Source organism: Kryptolebias marmoratus, linkage group LG14 (assembly GCF_001649575.2).
Source record: "Kryptolebias marmoratus isolate JLee-2015 linkage group LG14, ASM164957v2, whole genome shotgun sequence".
Lineage (NCBI taxonomy): Eukaryota > Metazoa > Chordata > Actinopteri > Cyprinodontiformes > Rivulidae > Kryptolebias > Kryptolebias marmoratus.
This window is the reverse complement of record NC_051443.1, coordinates 16,269,303-16,290,645: the sequence shown is the minus strand read 5'-3', so window position 1 is coordinate 16,290,645 and position 21,343 is coordinate 16,269,303. Positions and strand designations below refer to the sequence as shown.

The following is a 21,343-nucleotide window of genomic DNA, read 5'->3' as shown; positions in this document are numbered from 1 at the left end:
AGGTCATACATTAGGACAAGCAAACATGAATCAAACAATACATCTGTTTTAGTCAGAAAATTATTTTGGAATTTGACTTTTCACACACTGTAGCTATTGCAAATCTTTTAAAAAACTATTAATAAGACTATTAATAAGCTGCAAGATGTGAAACAACTGCTCTTTTTAGGCTAATTGCCTCCACTCTTTTCTTTTATCTCAATAAATATTTGTGTGATTTCCAGATTTTGTGCCCCCTGTTTTTTTAAGTTAAAAAATAAGAATAAAAAAATTGTTAATTCAGACCATTTTCACATCAATTTTCACATCTCATCAGCTCTGACAGCTTTATTGGAGCATCATAATACATTATGTAGAATCGGTGTTTACAAAAAAAGCTGGGGAATATCTCACCATGCCAGAAGCGGTAGAGGTCAAAGGTGATGTGTGCTCTAATTTCTAATTAAATCACAGCTCAGAAAAGTGATCTATCATTGCCAATAGGTTACATTTGACAAGACTTCAGCTACACATGTAAAGGGATCAACCCTCCACGTTCACATTTCTCCCAACCACCACCTTGAGCTCTTGAGCTCTACCTCAAGGGAAACACTATATAAATGTCAATGCGCCGACTACTGAAACTGTCACAGCTGTCAGGGGAAAAAGTACATGGAGTAGAGGAGATTTTCTTTCTGTCACTCTAGTGGTGGTTCCTGAAAATGCAGCCGTGACTGAGGGTCAGATCCTCTTACGCAGCAGCAGTGGACATGAGCTTCTGTTATAGGAAATTTAAACTCTGTTAGGTTGACAAAATGTGTGCACTCAAACTGTGCTGTGCGTGCATGTATAAGGGAATAGTTATAGAAGCTGAGAAACGAATTCCAGTTCTTGCTCACTGCAATGTTCGGGCATCTACATCCTGTTCTCAACTAGCGCAGCAACACATTCGATATGCATGTCAATTTTTTCTCTCTCTCTAATCAAATAGAAAGCTTGTGAAGTAAATATCTATTTTCTTCCAGCCTGGCTGTTTACAACAGGTGGCGCAGCTGTATAAACAGAGTGTGGCAAATGAAGAATTTCTTTTAGTGAATTGGTGAAGCCGGCATATGCTCGATATAGGAAACCCATAGCATCAGTGGCTCCTTATTGGCTGCTGAGGTCAAAGGCTAGGGAAGGTCAAAGGTGTCATCCTCCTTTCTCATCATGAAGTGCATTAACATCTTCCCCTTGTCCCATCATATCCAGATGGCTGACCAGGCCACAGGACAGATGCCCCGTATTAAAATATCTCAGGGATCCAAAACGGGCCATCGAGAATAATATGGCTCAATTTTTAGGACATCATATTTCAAAGGAATATGGATACAGATAAGGGTGGATGTAGGGGTGCAGAGACCCAGGCTGTGTTAACCGTGCCCTGATTGATTCTTAGTGCAGCTGCATTAGCTTGATCTGCTTAATTTGTGTGAAAGCCATCAAACATTTTTTTTTTTTGAGAAATGAAAAATGCCGGAAAAAAGGAAACATTAAAACTAGTAATGTTATGTAAAATAATGGTATGGACAATCTCAAACAACGTTACCATATGTCACACTCAGTGTGTGTTGTGAATGACTCTCAGCTACAATCACACCAACTCTTAACACAATATCTGTAACTGATCATGGCCATTTTTGTGTTTTCTAAAGTAAGTTAGTTGTGGAGGCCATTTTGAATTGGGTTGGCTTCAAAAGCTAATCAGCTGAAGAGGTATAAGTTTATTGTTTCACTTAAAATCCATCCAGTGATTTATGAGATATTTTCCCAACAGACAGGCAGAACTGACTCCAGATAGTTGAATATCTGTTGTGGAACTGATAGAGAATATAAACATTTTGGGTTGTTTTTTGTGGCAGCCATCTTGAATTGGGTTGACTCCAAAAACTAATCAGTTGCAGCCTTGCTTCCAATGATTACTTTCTGAGCGTTTCATTAAACTTCGTCAAGTGGTTCATGAGATATTTTGGCAATAGACAGACACTCACACAGAAACAGGCAAAAACATTATTGTCTGCCACTGCCTTTCTGAGGCAGGTAATAAATATTAAATTTATCATTTTCATCTTATTTTGGGCAAATGTAGTTTTACATTTTAAAGAACACAAAAGAGTTTCCAGTGATCTCACTCCTGTGACTGAGAAACTAAGTCACACGGTCTTGAAGAGCATAATTCTCTTGCTTTTGCATGAATATGTCAAACTCACATGATTAATGTTGTTGGGAAGTTGTCCAGTTGGATACTTTCAAACTGCCAAAACAAATGCACCCATATGTGATAATCTTTCTCCATACTTCTTGAAGTTATTCCGTCATCAGAACTCATCATTCATGGTCCGTGTTTAGCCAATCGGCTCAGCTCATGTTTAGACAGCCCCGCCTCTCAGAGCCAGTCATTATTTTTACAGCACCAAAACCCTTCCAGGCATGCTCGCAGTCAAACAAATGGAGCCTCTCCAAACCAAATAGACCACGGCGTCCTGCCGAGAGCTTAGCCTTGGCCCTCATGCATACACACATATTTATGTTCATACGGAGAGTCAGTGACTCGCACATGCTTTCTCATACACACATCCAAACACACACACACAAACATATATGGCATACTACCCTGCCCAGAGACCTCTGACTTGAACCTGCTGCTCTCACTCAGCAACACATAAATCACCAGGCTCTCAGCAGCACTGCTGGTCCTCGCTACCATGCTGAACTTGACTCCACGGGAATAAAAGTCTGTAACTAGATACAAAAACTAATCCACGCCTGAGACAATTGCTGGCCCACAGATGCCCTGGAGGTGCTGTTACTCCCTCTGACAATTTGTTGCCTCTGTCATAAGACCTCTGACTTTTGGACTGAGACCTGCTAGGTGCTACCGGTCAAATCAGACAGGGAGAGCGAGCGAAGACACAAGGATCGATGACAACATAACCTCTCAGCCCCAACTTCTTTCTCTGAGCTGACATCTGTGGTCACTCTGAGATTGTTTTTTAAATATAACATCTTTATTAAAATTGTCCTTTTTTATAACTCTGAAACAATTCCTGTAAACCTACTGACTTGCCAACAAAATATAAAGTCTGTAAAAATCACTTCTAATTACATGTTATAAAAATACAGTATTTCAGTTTTTAAAAAAGTTTTAATTCATTACCTATAATTATATAATTTTGCAAAATAGTTTTACTGAAATCAAGAATGGGTAAGAACTCGACCACAGTTCACAGACATAGATCATGTTTTGCAAAGCACTACAAAAAACATGGTAAGGAAACGTATAATCAGTTAGGTTGTACATTCTCAAATCACATACACAGAAGCTAAAAGTTACATCTTTAATTATGTATTTTATTTGTTTAGAGATTTATCATAATCCTGTGAAACGTTCTTGCTTTGTTGTTAAAACTAGATTATTTAAAACTTTATCTTCAAGAAAGCCACTTTTTTAGTAAATGGAAAAAAAACATTCCTCTCAAATTAAATAAACTTTGTGTGGTCAGAGGTTACAAGCTCTTTTTGACCTTTTGACCATTCATAAAACCACAGATAGATGTGAAGGGAGATAAAGTTGATTTATGCAAAAATATGGAAATGGTGAAAAATGGAGAAACAAGGTATTTGCCCAAAGGCAGCAATATGAATGTATGTCAGACACTGAATTGAATCATATCATAGATAAGAGGAAAGGTTCCTAAAAACAGGGTGTGCAGTATTTATTTTGTAAGGATTGTGGAAATCTCAAGCAATTGTTTTGGTATGCTTGAATCCACTGCAAAGCTTTTAGAGGTTGTCGCCTGGGATTCCCTGATTTGCAGTCATCGGCAAAGTAAGAATAGATTGGTGACTTTCTTATGGTCCTGGAGATTAATGAGTCTAACATGAAGTACAAAACTAAATTTAGACTTTTCCATTTCCTTTTGTTACCATGTCAGTCTAGATAAATAACAGACAAGAAGGAACAGCAAAGCCCTACCAACAGTCTGCTGTAAATCATCAAGAAGCCTGTCCTGTATTACAACAGACACCATGTGCCCCCCCCTGCCATCGCCACAGGCCCAACACTAGCAAAAAACACAGGAATGTCTCCGTGCTCTTCTTTCATGATAGTGGCGACTGTTTAACTATGATAACATCAGGCACCAGAGTCAGCAGCCACAGGGCTCCAAGATCCACTTTTATGACTTAAGTGATATCTGCAGCCATCAGCATAGTGCACCCTCATCACATATTGATACGGAGACACTGGTTTCTTCATTTTACACAGGCACACACACACACACACAACTTCCAACAAATGAATGTCAGCATCTGCATTTATAAAATCTTACATCATTATTGTCCATCACCAAAAGATTCATTTGTCTGTCTGTTAGCATAATATATCATGAACCAGTGGACAGATTTTAATGAAATTCTTAGAATGTGATCATTGGACATACATCTACAACCGATAAACTTTTAAAGTCAAAGATTGCCACTGCCACTAATCCATTTTAGCAAACACAAAAACTCAGTCAGTTGTACAGAGCTCAAATTTGATGTAATTGCAGCTAACAATCATCCCCATCACATATTTTGAGTGTTTCAGCTTGCACAAGATTCCTGTTTCAAACTTTAGCATTAACTGTTAGAGTCAGCTATGTCTTTGCAGAATATTTCCCAAAATGCTAACATTGTTCTGAGACAACTCCATAAAATTATAACACACATAGCTCAAAACGTTTTCATGTAGTTAGAACATTAGCATTATGTAAATTTCACTTAGATAGTATGTTAGAACCATGTTACAAACAGGTAAAAAGCAATATCCACATTTGCACTTTTCAAACTCTTCCAGGTATGTTTAACTCAGATTACAGATAGTTTCCTTGATGTTTTTGTGGTGTATGATTTCCAGTCATGCAATTGCAACAGTAGCATCTTAAGAAAGATGCTACTGTTGCTGCTATTATAGCTGTGATATTTACCTCCCCAAGGAGGTTATGTTTTCGATACTGTTAATTGGGTTTATTGTCTATCAGCAAGATTACATAAAAATTAATGAAAAGATTCTGCTGAAATTTTCAGAAAATGTTGAGGTTGTCACAAAAAAAGCAATTGAATACATTTTGGTGCTGATCCAAATCAAACTATTTTTTTAATGACACTATGGCATTGGCAGAGGTTTGCACTCTACGAGTGCTTCTAGTCTTTCATAGTTTGTGTGGTTTGTAATGAAGGTTTCCTTTATTAAAATTCATGTTTAACAAAACTGACTCAGCCAAAATTGACTATGAAAATTGGGCAGCTCAAAGGTTTCTGCCTACGCCAAAAAGAAATTAAGCCTGCTGAACACATTTGATTGGTACGTCACAAATAAAGGAATTGGTCTAAGATTAATCAATAAATTTTGTCATTTACAGGGTTCATCGGGTCTCTTAACAGACAGGCTGGTGCAGCCCTGATTTTTGCGATCGCACTGACTGTGAAAACTGTAGTAGACGCATCTTCTTTCAAAATTAAGGCATCACAGACAATAGAGACAAAGAGGAAACCAACACGTACTCTTGTTTTGAGGAAATAATATTTTAGAAGATTTCCTGCCATCTATATTTGGTTTATTTAACATTCAGGAACCACAAGGACACGAGCAACTGTGTCAAGATCCCAGTGAGAAATCACTAATATTTAGGTTTTTCTTCTTGTCTTTTGAATAGACAGTTCACAAATCAGGACATTATTGCCACCTGTTTGGTTGCACAGAAAACTGTATATCTCTGAATGAAACAGTGTGGTGCAGCTAATTTAAAAACAGTATAAATACAAGTGTGTGTACACTAACAAGTCCAAAAGTGGTTTGCTCACTCAGATGCAGTAAGCATAATTCAGGCCTTTGGAGGTCAGACAGGTGGGTACATCATCATGTTTGCGTCATTACCATTTGTTGCTCTGTTCCTCCCATCACTCCTTTTCAAGGCTAAGGACATCCACACAACTTTTTATTGATTTGAGGCATTTTTTACATGTAATATTTTAGGCAATTTAAGATTTCTTTCTACCAAACAACAGGCAGGGCTTTCTGGAACAATATGAAAATGAGTTAGATATTGTGCAGTTATTTCAACAGACCTCAGTAGTTATGTTAAAGTGAGCATTGAGGTTCAAAGTAGGGTTATAATAGTTTACCAAATTATTTAAAATGACCTGAAACTTTAATTAAAAAAATTTAAATTTGCAGATTCAGGGTAATACCCATAGCAGTTCGATCAATTTACTAATTTAAATAAAATATTTACAAAACTCAACCTTCTCAATCTGAATAGATTAGCAAGTTCAGATGAGTTTGATAAACCTATCAAATTCAAATCAATCAAACTCACAGAGGTTTATACAGTGAGGTTTAATCAAGAAAACACGAAGTAATGTTAGTAGAACAAGCCCATTTAGTTCATATGTTTTTAATTAAAATAATGTTTTAGTTTTTACAGCGTTAATGTTGCAGAAACACTTGCAGGATACAAACGTCTTATTTCCCATTGCATGTTTCATTTTTAATACAGTTTAAACATAGACAACATGAACTTTTCTGGTGGGAAATAAACTATGTATCAGGTGCAATAGATCATCGAATATACTATATTTTTCTGTCAATGAAAAGTTACAGCTTGATATTATATACTCAGAATTTTTGCTTTCCTCGACAATAAAACTATTAATTCCACTAATGTTGCCAACCAAGTTAGTTCAGGTGTCCTTATTAATCAGTGCTTTCTGATCTCATACCAGTATGAAGTGTTTGTGTCTTTAGTGTGAGTGGGACAAAAAAAGAATTAACTTTATTTAAATTTTAATCACAAAATTATGAATCCAGTTTATAGAGCGATTTTGTATATTTGACTTCATTTTGACTTGTATGAAAGCTTGCATTCAATCTATAAATGTCTTTAATGAAACAGCCACCTCAAAAAAAAATCAAAAAGAGGGATAAATGTTTTGTGTCTCAAACACTGCTAGCACAACGTGTCTCATATAAAGTGATTCATCCTCTTATTAAAACTCCTTAAACCACCACTGTCACTTCTGAGCCTTCACTCCTCTTTGACCCAAACAAACGCAGTCTGTGTCTTTTGACGGACAGCACTGCTTCACTCTTTCCCATTGATGGTCAGTCACACAAACAAAAAGAGGGATGGGATGAGTTTCTCAGGGGAGTGAGGATAATAAAATCAGGGTGTCTGTGTGTCCTGAGAGGGGACAATATTTGATGCTCTAACAGAATGAAGGTCTTTGGCGGTCTGGCCTGGCTGTCTTTTAGCTAAAGCAAGCAGATTTCTTTGAAGCCTGGCCACCTTAGCTGAAGAGCCATTACTCTTGGGCTTTTCTATACATTAACCATGCTACAACCGCACAAGTGCATTACAGGCTGCCGTTCCAACAGGGCCCAATTGTACTCCCTCTTGTTAAATATTACCCCAACAGGGCTTTTGATTTTATTTTAATTTTTTTCTCCCCATGCCTCTTATCCTTCTCCCCTCCCCCAATCAGATTAGGATCGATTGCTGCATGGCAGAGCTGGCCCAGACATGAGGACCAGAACAACGCTCCAGCGTGATTGTGCTCCTCAGGCCCCGCCTTGGAGACTATTCAGGCATCTAAATAGAAAGATTTGCCCTTAGATGTCAAATTTCCTCCAAGACAAGGATGTCAATACCAATTAGATTGTCTGCAGTTGCTGTAGTTACGCCAGCCTGCGCTGCACCACCACAGCCGCCACCCCAACCTCTTCCCCTGTAAAGATACACTTGCTCTCTTTTAACATCTCACTCACATCTCTTTTTGTAGGCAGAGTGGTGGTCTCGGCACCAAGCCTTTAGCCTCAAATCAGTTTTATGACTGGCGCTGTGCAGACATCAGGCTAACTCCATTAGCCTCTCTGAAGAAGATGGCCTGTGGGGAAACAAAGGGGCCAAGATGGGATTGGATAGGAGTGTGTGTGTGTGTGTGTGTGTTTGTGTGTAGGGGCGCGCGTGTGTGTATGCGCATGCATGTATTTGGTGAAAGGGTGAAGGGGTAACATTGTCTTACAGAGTCTTCTGGCATCTCCTTAAAGGTCACTGTCTGCTACTCGGATGAGGCAAAAGCCCACTGAAGCAAGAACATAAACAAGAAAGAGAAGTGGGCAGAAAATGGATTAATGAACAAATGTAATTAGGAGAAAGGGGTGGATGGAGCGAGTGGGAGAGAGGGCTCTGTCTCCACTTAGAATTGTGGCTCCTGCAGGCGCTTAAGTGCTAACATGACAAACAGATGTGGCCGTGGCTGGCTAGACGTTGGACTACACAGTTACACACATGCAGGCGTCCAAAAGCATCCAGAAATGTGCAAATACACTCTGCAAATTAAACTCACTAACATCTGCTCAGGCTTCTAAAAAAGTGCTCAAAATTTAGAAAATTATAAGTTAAATTATGTCCTGTAAATTAGTTTGAAATCGCTGCAATATCAATGATAAAGGTATGCGGCAGAATAAATACACAAAAATGGTTCCACAGAAAAACATGGACTCTTGCGTGCTAGAAATTCACAAGCTACTTATTTCATTGTTTTTCTGCCAAAGAAAAAACACAAGAGATAAAGAGGAGAATCTTTGTTTGAGATATGAAAATGAATTGTGCTCATGAGAATATGTTGTGGTAAACAACATTACTTCACAGCAACAGACACACACACACAGTTTTGATCTTGGTCTGCAGCTTCACTCCAGCTGTTTTGCTTGATAATTTTGGACCTTTTGGCAAATAAAACTTTGTGTTGCTTCAGTCTTAATACCAGGTAAGATGTATGTGATGCTTTCAAAGATTACCTTATGAAGTGTTTGTTTGTTGGCTTCCTTTTTTAATGTACCTTTCAAATAAATATTGTAAAATACAGCTTCAAAATAGATGTTCACTGAGTCCTAAAAAAAACATCCTAAAACAAATGTGTGTATTGTTTCATTGGAGAGTTTTGCTGAAAATCCAAAACAATGTCATAATTTACTTCTCACAAATATAAAGTATAAAACATTACAAGACAGAAAATTATGAACACATGTGATAATAAATTAAAATTACATACAAAACAAAATGAGTTTTACTTCAATAAATTTCACTAAAGGTTCTATTCAGAATTGTTACCTGGAGTCAAATTTAATTTCTGACATGAAGACATTTTTATAATATATACAAGGAGGGGTGGCTCAGATTTGTGAAATAAATAGTTACCTGTTTCTCAAGGACAAACAGGAAAATTTTTAGGTGTTTCACTAAAAACACATCCATGTCATGATGTCGTTAGACATTTCTAAAACAATAATACAGGAGGATTTATGACCTCTTAGTCCTATGTTTAGCTTTTTTCTGTGATATGTTCTTCACATGCTGTTGAAGTCCTGTTTGGTTAATTTGAAACTATCTAAAAAAGGCAGTACTGAGTAATGAATATCAGTAAGTTCATACTGTTTGGTTCGCATTGTATTTGTTTTCTGGAAGGTGAAATGTAATACTTTATTTTTTTTAGGTCTTAATTAGCATCTACATAGTTAGCTGCTGCAATTTCCTGAATCAATATCTTCCTAGGAAACGTCTAAAGCTGTTGAAGAAAATGTAATCTTCACTCACCGAACTACTGATCAAAACATTAGGGACAAAGTAACAACGAGTTCCCCTGTTCATAATACAATCCAGGATTTTCAATGCAATGCAAATTCCTTCTCTGACTTTTATGTCAAAGGCACACTGAGAACAACCAAGAGACATTTACAAACTAATGCAAGCCATGACCAGGATTGCAAATCTCCTTCTTTCAATACTTTGTTCCCTTTTCCGCCTGGTTTCTGAGGGCATGGAGCACTACAGAGTCAATTGAGCAGTGAAGAATGGAAACAGGACTTGCATTTTGAAGCTGGTTTAACCTTGCAGTGACACCTATTGCACATGGTTTGAAATGGTTGGGAAGAATAGTTTCCGCATGGTGGGATGTACAATTAGGAAGCACATCTGCACCAGCACCAGTACCCCATAGTACACACACACACATACACACACACACCCGCGCACACAGATGCACACCCACACACACTCAACTTCCAAATCTGGCATTCTCTGAGCTCGCTGTTGGTTGGAAGCCAACACAAACAGTTTCCACTGCAAAACGTTGAATAATTTTGCAAGATCGATTTCAACAGTGCAATTAGATGGACTTCAACTGTGAATATTTCCAAAAATGCTAGAAAGAAGAAGGAGGGACGGATGACGAGAGCACAAAAGACAAGAGCAGCAGGAGCTGATCGAAGTGGAGAAACAAGGGAGGATAAACAGAGAGAACGATGAAAGGAGGGGAGGAGATGTAGTGACAGCCATGAGATGAAAATTTACAACCAGATCATCAGTTAACCACTCCAATCACAATGGATCAAGCCATTAAATGTGCATTTTTTTCCAAACGACCTCCTGACTGACAAGAACTACAGATCATGGGCTCCTATTGAAACACTGAGCGGTCCCAAAGTCAGAGAAGTTCACTGTTTAATGGTTAATTCACCACATGTAGTCAGGAACAAAACAAACGTCTCAACTGGAACACATCTCATTAAATCCAGCCTGTTTGTTTCAGGATTATTAAAAAAAAGAGTACTGCCTCCTCGAGTTGCTTATTTTGCTCTCGTTTTTCTCATGCTGAATAGGCACAGAATGTGACCATTAAATATATTGCTGATGGAGAGACAAGGGCAGGGAAACATCAATATTAAAGCGAACTGGAGTTACTGCCGTCTGTGTGACTTAACGGGCTGTTCCTGAGTGACATCATTGCCAGGTTAGGTAAAGTTTATGTGATGATAAATCCAAATCAGGAAAGGTTAGCTGCACGAGGGCTTTCACATTCACTCATCTTGGTGTTGTAGTGCAGACCAGACGGAATCAACAAATTAATGACAAAGGTTTCAGTCATAAATGTGTAACACAAATGTACAATATTTGAGATTTTATACCGCTCATGTTTCGCAAACCTTTTAAACCTTAAGATAAGATCAATGGCATGTTTTGTAAGAGACTGTGTTAATTGAAAATTTGAAATAAAAACATATTTACTTGTGAATTAATAAAGCAATCATCCTCTGCGTTGTGAGAAAAAAAAAACTTGAAACAAAAGGAGCTTTGGATGTGGCAAACTCCATAAAATCCTACTTTCAGCACCTCGGAAATTACACGTAAAGTCCCCCCAGTGGGGCTATTAGATGACAAATCCCTGCCATTGACCAGATTCTGCTCTCTGCTCACTCACAACCAACATCCTAACCTCTTTGATGTCCATCGCCACAACATCAGCTCTATTTCCTTTTCTCTAGGAGAGCAAAATGTGAGTTGCCCCTTTTAAGAACACCCAAAAAGAGCAGAAAAAAGAGGAATATTTCTGATAAGCCAGATGTTTGCAACCCATGCTAACACGTGGAGACCTGCCCTTGCCCTGGGCCTGCATTAATGAAGGTGGAGATCAATCTCAGGGGTGCTGATAGGCAATGGGATGCTGTTTGATAGGTTGTGGCTCATACACACACTCACCCGGTTACATGTGCTAGCAATAATTTAGCCTTGGTCTGAAAAACACATGGAACTGAGCTGAGAACCTTTGGTTCAGATGGGGAAAGGAAGCAAATGCCTGAGAGGCAAAACTATTCTACTAAAATGCTGCAACTTCAGTAAAGTAATTCAGCAAAAAAATGGGAAAACTGACTGATGGAGCCAGGCAGCAGCTCCCCACAACCCGGAAAGAAGAATAGTGCAAAGAAAATGGATGAATGGAATAAACAATTTGGGCCTAAGAAAAACAATCTTCATTTGAGCTTAAAATTTATATGTTTGTCGATAATTTGCCAATTTTTCAGTTATATTTCTGCACTGAATTTAAATAGAAAATACACTGGATGCTTTAAACATGTTTCATTTAAAAAATGAAAAATTTTACTCTTGCTCAGATTAAAAATGTTAAAAGTTATTTTATGAATGTATCACATTCCAGTAAAAAAAAAAACTAAATTATAATAAAGAAAATCACACCTTTACCCAATGAAAAAACTTCAAGTTCTGAGAATACGCAGTTCTAAATGTTTTCCTACATTGTTCAGACATACACATTATTTTATATGTGGCATAAAATTTCACCATTGCTGTACTTTCAGTCTAAAATCTGCTCTTATTTTTGTCTGATGGAATAATAATGTTCAAGGTTAATTTTTAACTTACTTGGGCTGCTTATTAAATCATAATGTCATTTTCATGGATATTAATTATGCTGATTTAAAATTCATTATGCTATTTGACCAAAAAATCCATCTCAGGGTAAAAAAGGCTACATTTTGTGGAAAATGATTTTATAACACTTTCCATTTCAGTCTCTCTCTGTATACCATTATAAAGAGATACACAATCCAAAATAAGACACTATAAAGTAAAATGGCAAACACTTGGGCACAAGTTTTTGGAAAGTTTTTAACATTTTTCTATTTATCTGTATTAAAATGTAACACATCACTGGCTTCAAAGCGCTTGTCTACACCTGTACCAGAAAGTTTGCCTTCTTTATGCCTTATTTAATTCTCAAAAGGGGATTACCGAGCTGCTGTACAGTAACGGACCAATAAAATTCAAGGACACGTTAAGGAAATGAAGAGTCAGTTACAGTAGTTAAATTGTTGTATAACACACAACTGTCATGGCAAAATGACTGCTGGGCATCAGGCAAACGTGCCTACATTACAAACCTCCACATTTTATAACAGGAAGGGTAATTGTGGGCTAGCATTTCAGAAAAGCATGCAGAAAGAGGATTGTGAAACAGGCGAAAGAGAACGGAGATAACCCAGAGTGAGTGAAAATGTAAAGATCGTATGGAATGCATCTTGTATGAACTGTAAATGAACCCCTAAATCCAAATCTCCACCTGACAAAGTCTTCTCTCTGCCCCTGACACAACCCCAAAGTGCTTCCAGCAAACATGCAGGAGTGCCATGTTAAGATCTTTACAGCCTTTGAAAATATATGTGTATTTCCTTCTCAGGAAAGGCAATACAAAAAATACACAAACCACCAACGGAGTGCTGAAGATTTGTAGTAAACATTTTATCCTTCTGGTTTCCTGGATTTATACTGAAGCTTCCAAAGTGAAGTGTTGACAGTTTGAGATTACATCTGCTTATTTTAGATAGTTACCACTGGGATATTCTAAATTATTTTCTCTCTAAATAAACACATGAAAAAAAGGCGACATTTAATGCTTGTCTAACATCTTCAAGTTTAACACCTCTGTCATACCACACCGTTGGCTTTCTGCTCACTCATCAGCTGTCACCAGTAACACATCACATTAGCCTGCAGCTGACTTGAGGTAATAATAACCAGTTGCATGGTTAGAATGGGATTTAAGAAGCCTAATGCCTTGTTTGTTTTCCTATGTGCCCTCTCAGAGGTGCTCTCAACCCAGCTAGAGTGCTGATTGGTGTGTTTTCGTCTCTGTGCACACAGTAACACCCCTTCTTCTCAGCTAATCACGTTTTTATTTTTCCTCTCTATCTCCCTCCTTTATTCACTCTCTCACTTTCGTTCGCCAGCTCTTTTCTTTACCTTTTTATTTTTTTTTACTTCCCCTCTTTATGTCTGCATGTTTCCTCCTCCTCCTTTCTTTCTTCTGCCTCTCTCCTCCCACTGGGGCTCTATGCATTCCTGCCAGGAGGGGCGGAGGTGTCTGTGATCCGGATAAGGACCAGACCTCGCCTCCATACTGCCCTCCCCTCGTGTTCACCCTAGGCCTCACCCCCTCCCTGGGAAAATGGGCGCAACCTCTTCTCTTGCAGGGCACCGACTCCCCTTTAAGTGTGCTGCCAGCCAGGATGGCAGCAAAGTCTTAGCATGATTTGTTTGGCTGCTGCTATGTGTTTGCACTCCCCTACCTCCCCCAGCCCCCTTATTACTGCCACAGGAGATCCAGAAAGCTGGTTAGCTGGGGCAGATCTAAAGGGGGGTAGGCTGCTGGGGGCCAGGGGTGTTAAAGAGAGTGAGGTAAGGATGGTAAGGAATGTGTAAAAGGTTAAAATAGATATAAAAAAAACATCTTTTCCAAGTAAGACAGGTTCTGATGACAAGAGAATCCACACACAAAGCAATCTTTCCAATCACTCAGTTTGAATTCACAAAGACTTACAGTTTTGTCATTCCTTCTCCCTTTTTTTCCAAGTGTTTTGTAATTGGCTCACTTCCTGGTGCAGTGGCAGACAGCAGCCACAGAAGCGGCTGCCCAGTCGGCCCATTGATCTTTCATCAGCCCATAGAGTTAAAGCTGAAGGCTTGAGGGAAAAGCTGGAGAGGCAGCCCCTCTCTTTATGGCAGCCCGCTGGAGCCTGTCTAAGATTGTTCCCTGTTTCCTCAAATTGTTTTTCATTTAGTCCGGCTGCAGCGCTGCACTGCTCAAAAAGAGATGAGGTGGAGTGTTGCAGACATTAGGGCTGCTTGGATACAATGCGGTGTGACAGTTCAGGCACGCTGATAATGTTTCCTTTTTGTTGTGTTAAGTTTTTGGTTTTAATTGGGGGATTTGTGTGACATCTCTGTTTCGCCTATAGATTGCATGATTTGCAGGCCTACAATTGGGAGCACTGATAGCATATCTGTGGCCTTATTTAAAAGCAGTATCAAAGATTTTTGTTTTTGGAGGTAAACATACACTTTTCAGCTTGAAATTATTTCTCTTTAACAATAAAAAAAAATCTTCACATCTAAAAATAACTGGAGAAAAGCACATACAAAATAATGTTCACCTAAAAGACTGTAATTACCTTGCTCAATTAGCATAAACGCCAAGGCCGTTGTCACATCATCCATGCGGTTGTCCAATTAGAGGGTATAATCAGTGGTGCAGGTGTGGTCCATTGCAACTCCAACTGTATCCCCGTGATCTGAGCTTAGACCTTAACTTGGTCATCTAACTGATATGTGATATCAGGATCCTTCTTCGCGGCAGCTCCACCGGGATCTGATCAGGGAAAGGCAGAGACTTCAGAACAGCAGATCCATTTTCACGTGGACTTTGAATATTTCATGCAGGGAGTCTTGCAGCAGATGCACTAAATAATAACATCCAGTCACACAGATCCAACTGGTTATGTGTGCTTTAAACATACAAAAATAATCATACAAAAAGAAGGCTTCAAGCTGCCCAAATGAACTAAATCAAACTGTAATAATGATCACTATTGTATTACTTTCATGGCAAAGAATGTTTGTAACGTAAAAAAGTGAAAAACATAAAAGATGTTGCATAGTAACAAGCACACTCATGCACACATGGTCACCACAGCCAAAAGGTCAGGTTGGGGAAATTATGTCTGGTTTCTGTTTCAAGTCGCAGCAAACATGTGGTCGATGTAAAGCTGACTCAATCCTGGTCATAAATGAGGACACAAAAGAAAACATGTTTGAACAGACCGTGGCACAGATATGGGAGGCATACACGTGTCTGCACATAAATTCATTTGTTCATTTGGCTAGTGTGTGTATCAAGTGTCTACATTCGTTGTCATGGGGTAAGATCATAAAATTTTGAGATGCAAATGTCAAATATATCTAAAACAAAACACTTACAGTACGGTTTGTATAAAACAGACAGTAAATCTATCAGGAGTGAGAAGGCAAAAAAGATGATTTGCTCTTATAGCAAAAACCAAACCTGACCCTGAAACCCTCACCCACAGAAAGGATGCTGTTTCACCAACTGTCTTCAAATCATTTTCCCTCAGAAAGACATCAGTGAAACCAGAGCTTGCTGGGCTTTGTATGTGTTTATTAAGTATGCGCTCGGACTGGCTTAGTCCCAAGATGGCTGTAACTGAGAGATTTGTTCATGTAGGCATTAGGTCTGGCTATCAGTGGTGAATAATTTATTGAAAAAAATCTTCTGTTGTTGGACCAATGAAAATAGGACTGCTCACTGAATTGACCGAGCCCATAGGAAGGATGAAGAGATTTTGAAGCACAGCAATGCTAAACAAGGGGAGTTATAAAAATAGTTTGACATTACCTGGATAAAGTAATCACTGTCATGTTTGTTGAATGTTTAAAAAATGGGTTCTATGCCTACTTCTGATGCATTTTAATGCCATTACACAAGTTTTAATTACATTTTTAATCTTCAAATTAAACTTAAAGTGTTTGTTTTATTACAAAAGTCGCCTAAATCTTCCACAATGTCAGTACTATCATAAAATGTTTGACTGAAGCATTTTTAGACACACTGTTTTCACTAGGAGACATGATAAGCATCCTCACTATAAGGAAAACAACGGATACAAGCAGTGTTTTCTAATTATTAGTAAATCTGTGACTGCTGTTTCTGTCTGAGATAAAAATCAAAATGAGACACAAATCTCACCTAGCTGGACAGGAAATTCAGTTATCAGCAATATCTCGTCTGCCAAATTTAAATCACAAATGATTTGTTCAAATTCAAATAAATCACATTTGGTGTTTTTCTTTGCCCCTTTGATTATGTTAGGGTTTTTTGTTGTTGTTGTTGTCTGTGCGAGTGACAGAAAAAGAGACAGGCAGAGAGATCTGGCTATTGTCATTCAATGGCCCGGGCCATTTTGGAAATCACCGCTTTCTTTTTGCTCTCGCTGCCTCCCCTTTCTGTTATATTCCCACATGGCTTCATCGAACTAAAGGCTTCCTTTTATAATTTCCAGGTTTCACATGCGCTGCCAATTCCACCGCTTCTCAGAGGAAGACGCACATGGAAAATGATTACATTAGTTCAAATGAGACATAAGGACCAAACTGTCTGACTTAATCTTTTAACTTTTACAAACGGATTTCTGAAAACAACTCTACTAACTCTGAATTGTAATTTTAAGCAAGCAACAAAGGGAATATGCAGCTAAAAAAACTTCAACTTTAAGCTAAAAATTTCTTTATTACCAGAAAGAACTGATAATCTTTTAGTGCTCTATGCTTCCTCAGTTCCAAAGATAATAAGTCATGCTTGTTTACTGCCTTTGAACTTAAAACTTTGAACTTGAAAAATAACAACAAAACATTGACGGCATTATAAGACGGCATATGTTATCATGTGATGCTCAAATAACATAATTTGAAATCAGTGTTCTGTAAGTTATGTAGATTTGGACAAATTTAAGTCTTAAATAAAATAAAACTTAAATAAAATGACTCCTCTAAATATTCTCACATTTTCACACAAAGGGACCACCAAGTGAGGACCCGTGCTTTTTGTCTCATTTCAAACAATATGAAAAAATAAAACTTAAAATGAAAGACTGAAAAGAGGAGGGGAAAAAAGCAGCATTCCTACATTAAACAGCAACGTTAAGCAAACTAGACAAAATAAAACTTGTGCAATCCAAGGTAGATGTGTAAGGGTTGAGTATGTGAATATCTGAGCTGGTTGAAAGTGACCTGCATGGTGAGGCTTTTAATTTGCAGCAATCAGAGAGAACCTCCACTCAGCCTGCTTCACATTGAAGGACATTATTCTCATCGGTAGGGCATGAAATTCACTGGCAGGACCTGACGAACACCCTGCCTGTTTCAGGGGCCAGGAAAGTGACTGCTGAAGTAATGTAACAAAGTTTGTGGGTATGTGCTTGCAAATTGTGCATCAGAGAATGAAAAGACCAATTTGTGTGTGTGTCAGACTGAGTTTTGTGTTTATATTTATATCTGTGTTTCTGCCTTCCTGAACCTGTTTCTATGTGAAAAATACAGAAATTTAGACTCTGTACTATGTTCTTATACGTCTTACTATTATCCACAACTTTCCCTCAGTTTTTACTTTTGAATTTAAGATCTGGCTTCTCAGATTTTGCATTTTATTCTCACTTTGTGAACACTGTCAGTTCCATCAAGCGATGCAATATGAATAATGATATGAAAAGCCTCATAAAAGGGCTGAAAGCAGTGTGCTAAATGTTTGAGGACAGGACTGAAAGATCTCCACGGTCTGATTAAAGTGCAGCAATGAACTAATGACACTAATGATGACGGGTTCTGCTCTAACAAGACGGATGCATTTCACCAAGTTGAAAAGGTTACGAGTAAATGCACAAAATGAGAGAAAACAGCATTTTACCAGCACACCGACAGAGTCTCACCTCACTCAGTAATGGAACTAAATATAGTTTTATTTTACTTTTACAGCATGTTAGGAGAACAATATTGAGCTTCTTCACTCCCTTCAACTTTAGGTATAGGCTATTTTAAAAATAAAATAAAAATAAAGGTGTAGACCATAAGAGAGGCTTGCAAAGAAATATCAGGTTGTGTGATAGAATTTAGATCCCAAAAAGATCAAACTGATTTGAATCATTCACATTAAGAGCACTGCTTTTGCATGAAAATTTCTAATGCTTGTCTTCCTTAAATTATACTTTTTAAATATACTTTTTCAATGCTGGACTTTCACTGGTAACATTTTACAGTGTGGTGTTTTTACTTAAGTCAAAGAGTGTGTTTATTTTTTTAAAAAGCGCCAACGGGGTCAGATCCCTCATCAATTAAGAAGAGGAACGCGGCAACAGGTAAAACAAGGGTCAAAACTTTGTAGATCCTGCAGATATGCTTTGTTGTTGTTGTTTTACAATATGTCCCTGTGTGGAGCATGCTCTAGCTGCATCCTTAAATAAATATCTACAATATTCCCAAATGTTCTCTCTCTCTCTCTCTCATCGGCTCCTTATCTGGTTACACGTGTCCATCATCAGCCTCCCAGGAGTCTCTCCAACCCGCTGCCGCGACATCTCGCGCCTGTCAGTATTTACAATGACCGGAACTGGTGCAGAGAAGTGCGGGGAAACGATGCCCGGACGCTGCCCGCCGGACGCGTAAAGAAAGAGGGAGGGAGAGCGTGTGTGTGTGTGCGTAAAAAGGCGCCGGGAAGAATAATCTGTTTGCAGTGCGTGCGCGCTGATGGTCATTTTTTATTATGTTGTTTAATCCACAGTGGAGAGAAGAGAGAGAAAAAAAAGGTTGGGTGGTGGTGGGGGGGGGGTGGCTGTCTAGCAGAGCCCCAGACAAGCTGGCTCCAGTGGCCATCTCTGTAGGCTATAGGCTTCTCTGTTTGAGCGCAGAGACAGGTGTAAATCTCTCCTGCGATCTTTACTCTGCACTCTGCGCGACACTCACCTGGAGGTAAATAAATGCTTTATGGCCAAGCAAATGAACCACCTCCTCTCTCGTTTCGTGAGCTTGTGCAAATAGAGAGAAAGAGAGAACAGCCTCGGGGTGGTGGTGGTGCGGGGGGGGTCATCATCGTCGTGCACTGAGGTGTACGGAGAGAAAACACATGATTCATGTGAAGCTTATAAATAATTGTAAGCCGTTTGATGCGTGTTTGTAATCTCTTAAATGTGAAGATAAGTCATCTTTCGCAATTTATTAAAATGCGCTCAGAATGTGCAGCTGCTTCCAATTAATTATTTTGCTAACAGACGGACAGGTTTGACGTCTACAGTTATTGCCAATGTTTTTAGTAAAAATATTGCACAATGTGTACTGCTCACGGAAGGGGTTGGGAATGGTGCTCAGCTACTACCACATATTTTATCTCAATATCCGTAAAATCAATTGCTGTAGGTAATTTTGTGTTTTGGGAAATCAGTTGGCTGTGTCGGCCAACTGTAATAAGTTGATTCCAAATTTGAATCAGTTGTGGATGCGCACCCAATGATTGCTTTCTGAAAGTTAATTTAAAATCCATTCTATATTTCATGAGATATTTTGCTAACAAAGAGAGTTAACTCCAATAGTTCATGGCAACGTTTTTAAAACAAATCTCGCTTGATCAGTTAGAGCTTAGAGTATGTGTTGGGGATGAGTTTCAGCTACCACCACGCCAAATTTGAGCTCAATATCCACCCAATTGGCTGAGTTACAGGCATTTTTGTGTTCGCTAAGTTCTCTTAGGTGTGGCAGCCATCTTAAATCGGGTGAACTCCAAAAGTTAATCATTTATACATGCGTGTCCAATGACTACTTTCTGAGAGTCTCATTTAAATCCGTCTACTGGTTCACGAAATATTTTGCTAACAAAACAGACAAATGAACACACACGTCTTCTCGGCGGCGGGCGATTATAACTTACATAAGTGCTGAAATAAATTAATTGAATATTTGGTTCATTTACTTATAATGTGCTCATTATTACATGGATTGATACCCAACGGTGATCTCTGAGTGTCAGGGTCACGTTGCCACATTGTCTTGCACCCCACGTCACGCAAAGTGTGTGTGTGTGTAGGTGTGTGTGCGCGCTGTAGAAAGTGGGGGCTATTACATCCCAAAGTTGTGCAAAGTAGGTCTGTGCCAGTCTTGATTAGGGATTGCTCCCGAACGATGGCTGCAGACATGAGATAATGAGGTCCTGTGATAACGCGGGCCTCCTTTAAGGTTTTCCCATGAAGAGAGACTGTCGCCAGTCCACAAAAACGACACTGTGCGTCGGCACCACGCTACTCACTTCTCATTTGCCGTGCACAAAAGCTGATCCACCCCAAATCCGCACTAACAAACCGGGGAGGAGGGGGCGCAGCAAATCATATAATGTTCAGTCGTATTCACTTGGCCACTAATTAACTGGAATCCCACCTTGCTCCTAAATACAGTGACCAATTAAAGCGCCGTGTACGCCAGGGGTCTCCGGGGCCACGCTCGGTCGCCAGGAGCATTTGTGAAGGTCTGCGGCTTCACTGTGGGCAATGGATCTTATTAGGTGAATGACCTCAGCGAGGAAAGGTTACGGGCTTTTTCACTGCCCTCCGTTGGAAAACTAAGATGTTTCCTAATCGGATTTTAATTGGTTGGATGGCTGGTGTCCTGTTAGTGCGCACAGGGGAGGAATTTGGCGTTTGTGTTTCAGCGTGGATGTGCAAAAATTAAAGCCACAGGCTGATATAGAATGATTCAATTAGTGTCTTTATATAAAGAGGCGAGGTGTTGATAAATCCCTCTGACTGCGTTTAATATTAAAATTCAGACAGTATTTGGGTCACAAATACGAACTCATGGTTGAAAGACACTAACCTCATCAACGTAAACACTCTAAAACATATTTTAACCACGTATGACCATCAATCTAACATTTTAGACCCACTAAAGGAAGGCAACGACACATTTTGTCTTCTAACCAAACATACCACCTTTTTTTCTCCCTTTGCAACTGTTGCACAAATTCAGGCTCCTCACAGCCCTCATCGAGGTTACTCTAGAATCCTATAAGTTAAGTCAACCAGGTTCAGATTACGTTC

General features: G+C 39.0%; 1 long non-coding RNA gene across 1 annotated transcript in view; it reads right to left on the bottom strand.

Moving 5' to 3' along the window:
- The window catches only part of LOC119617663, a 49,550-nt gene that overhangs the window by 21,786 nt on the left and 6,421 nt on the right, over window positions 1-21,343 (bottom strand). Inside the window, exon 2 of the long non-coding RNA XR_005234019.1 lies at window positions 14,867-15,063. This is a non-coding gene — a long non-coding RNA (uncharacterized LOC119617663). The remainder of the gene's footprint in view (window positions 1-14,866; window positions 15,064-21,343) is intronic.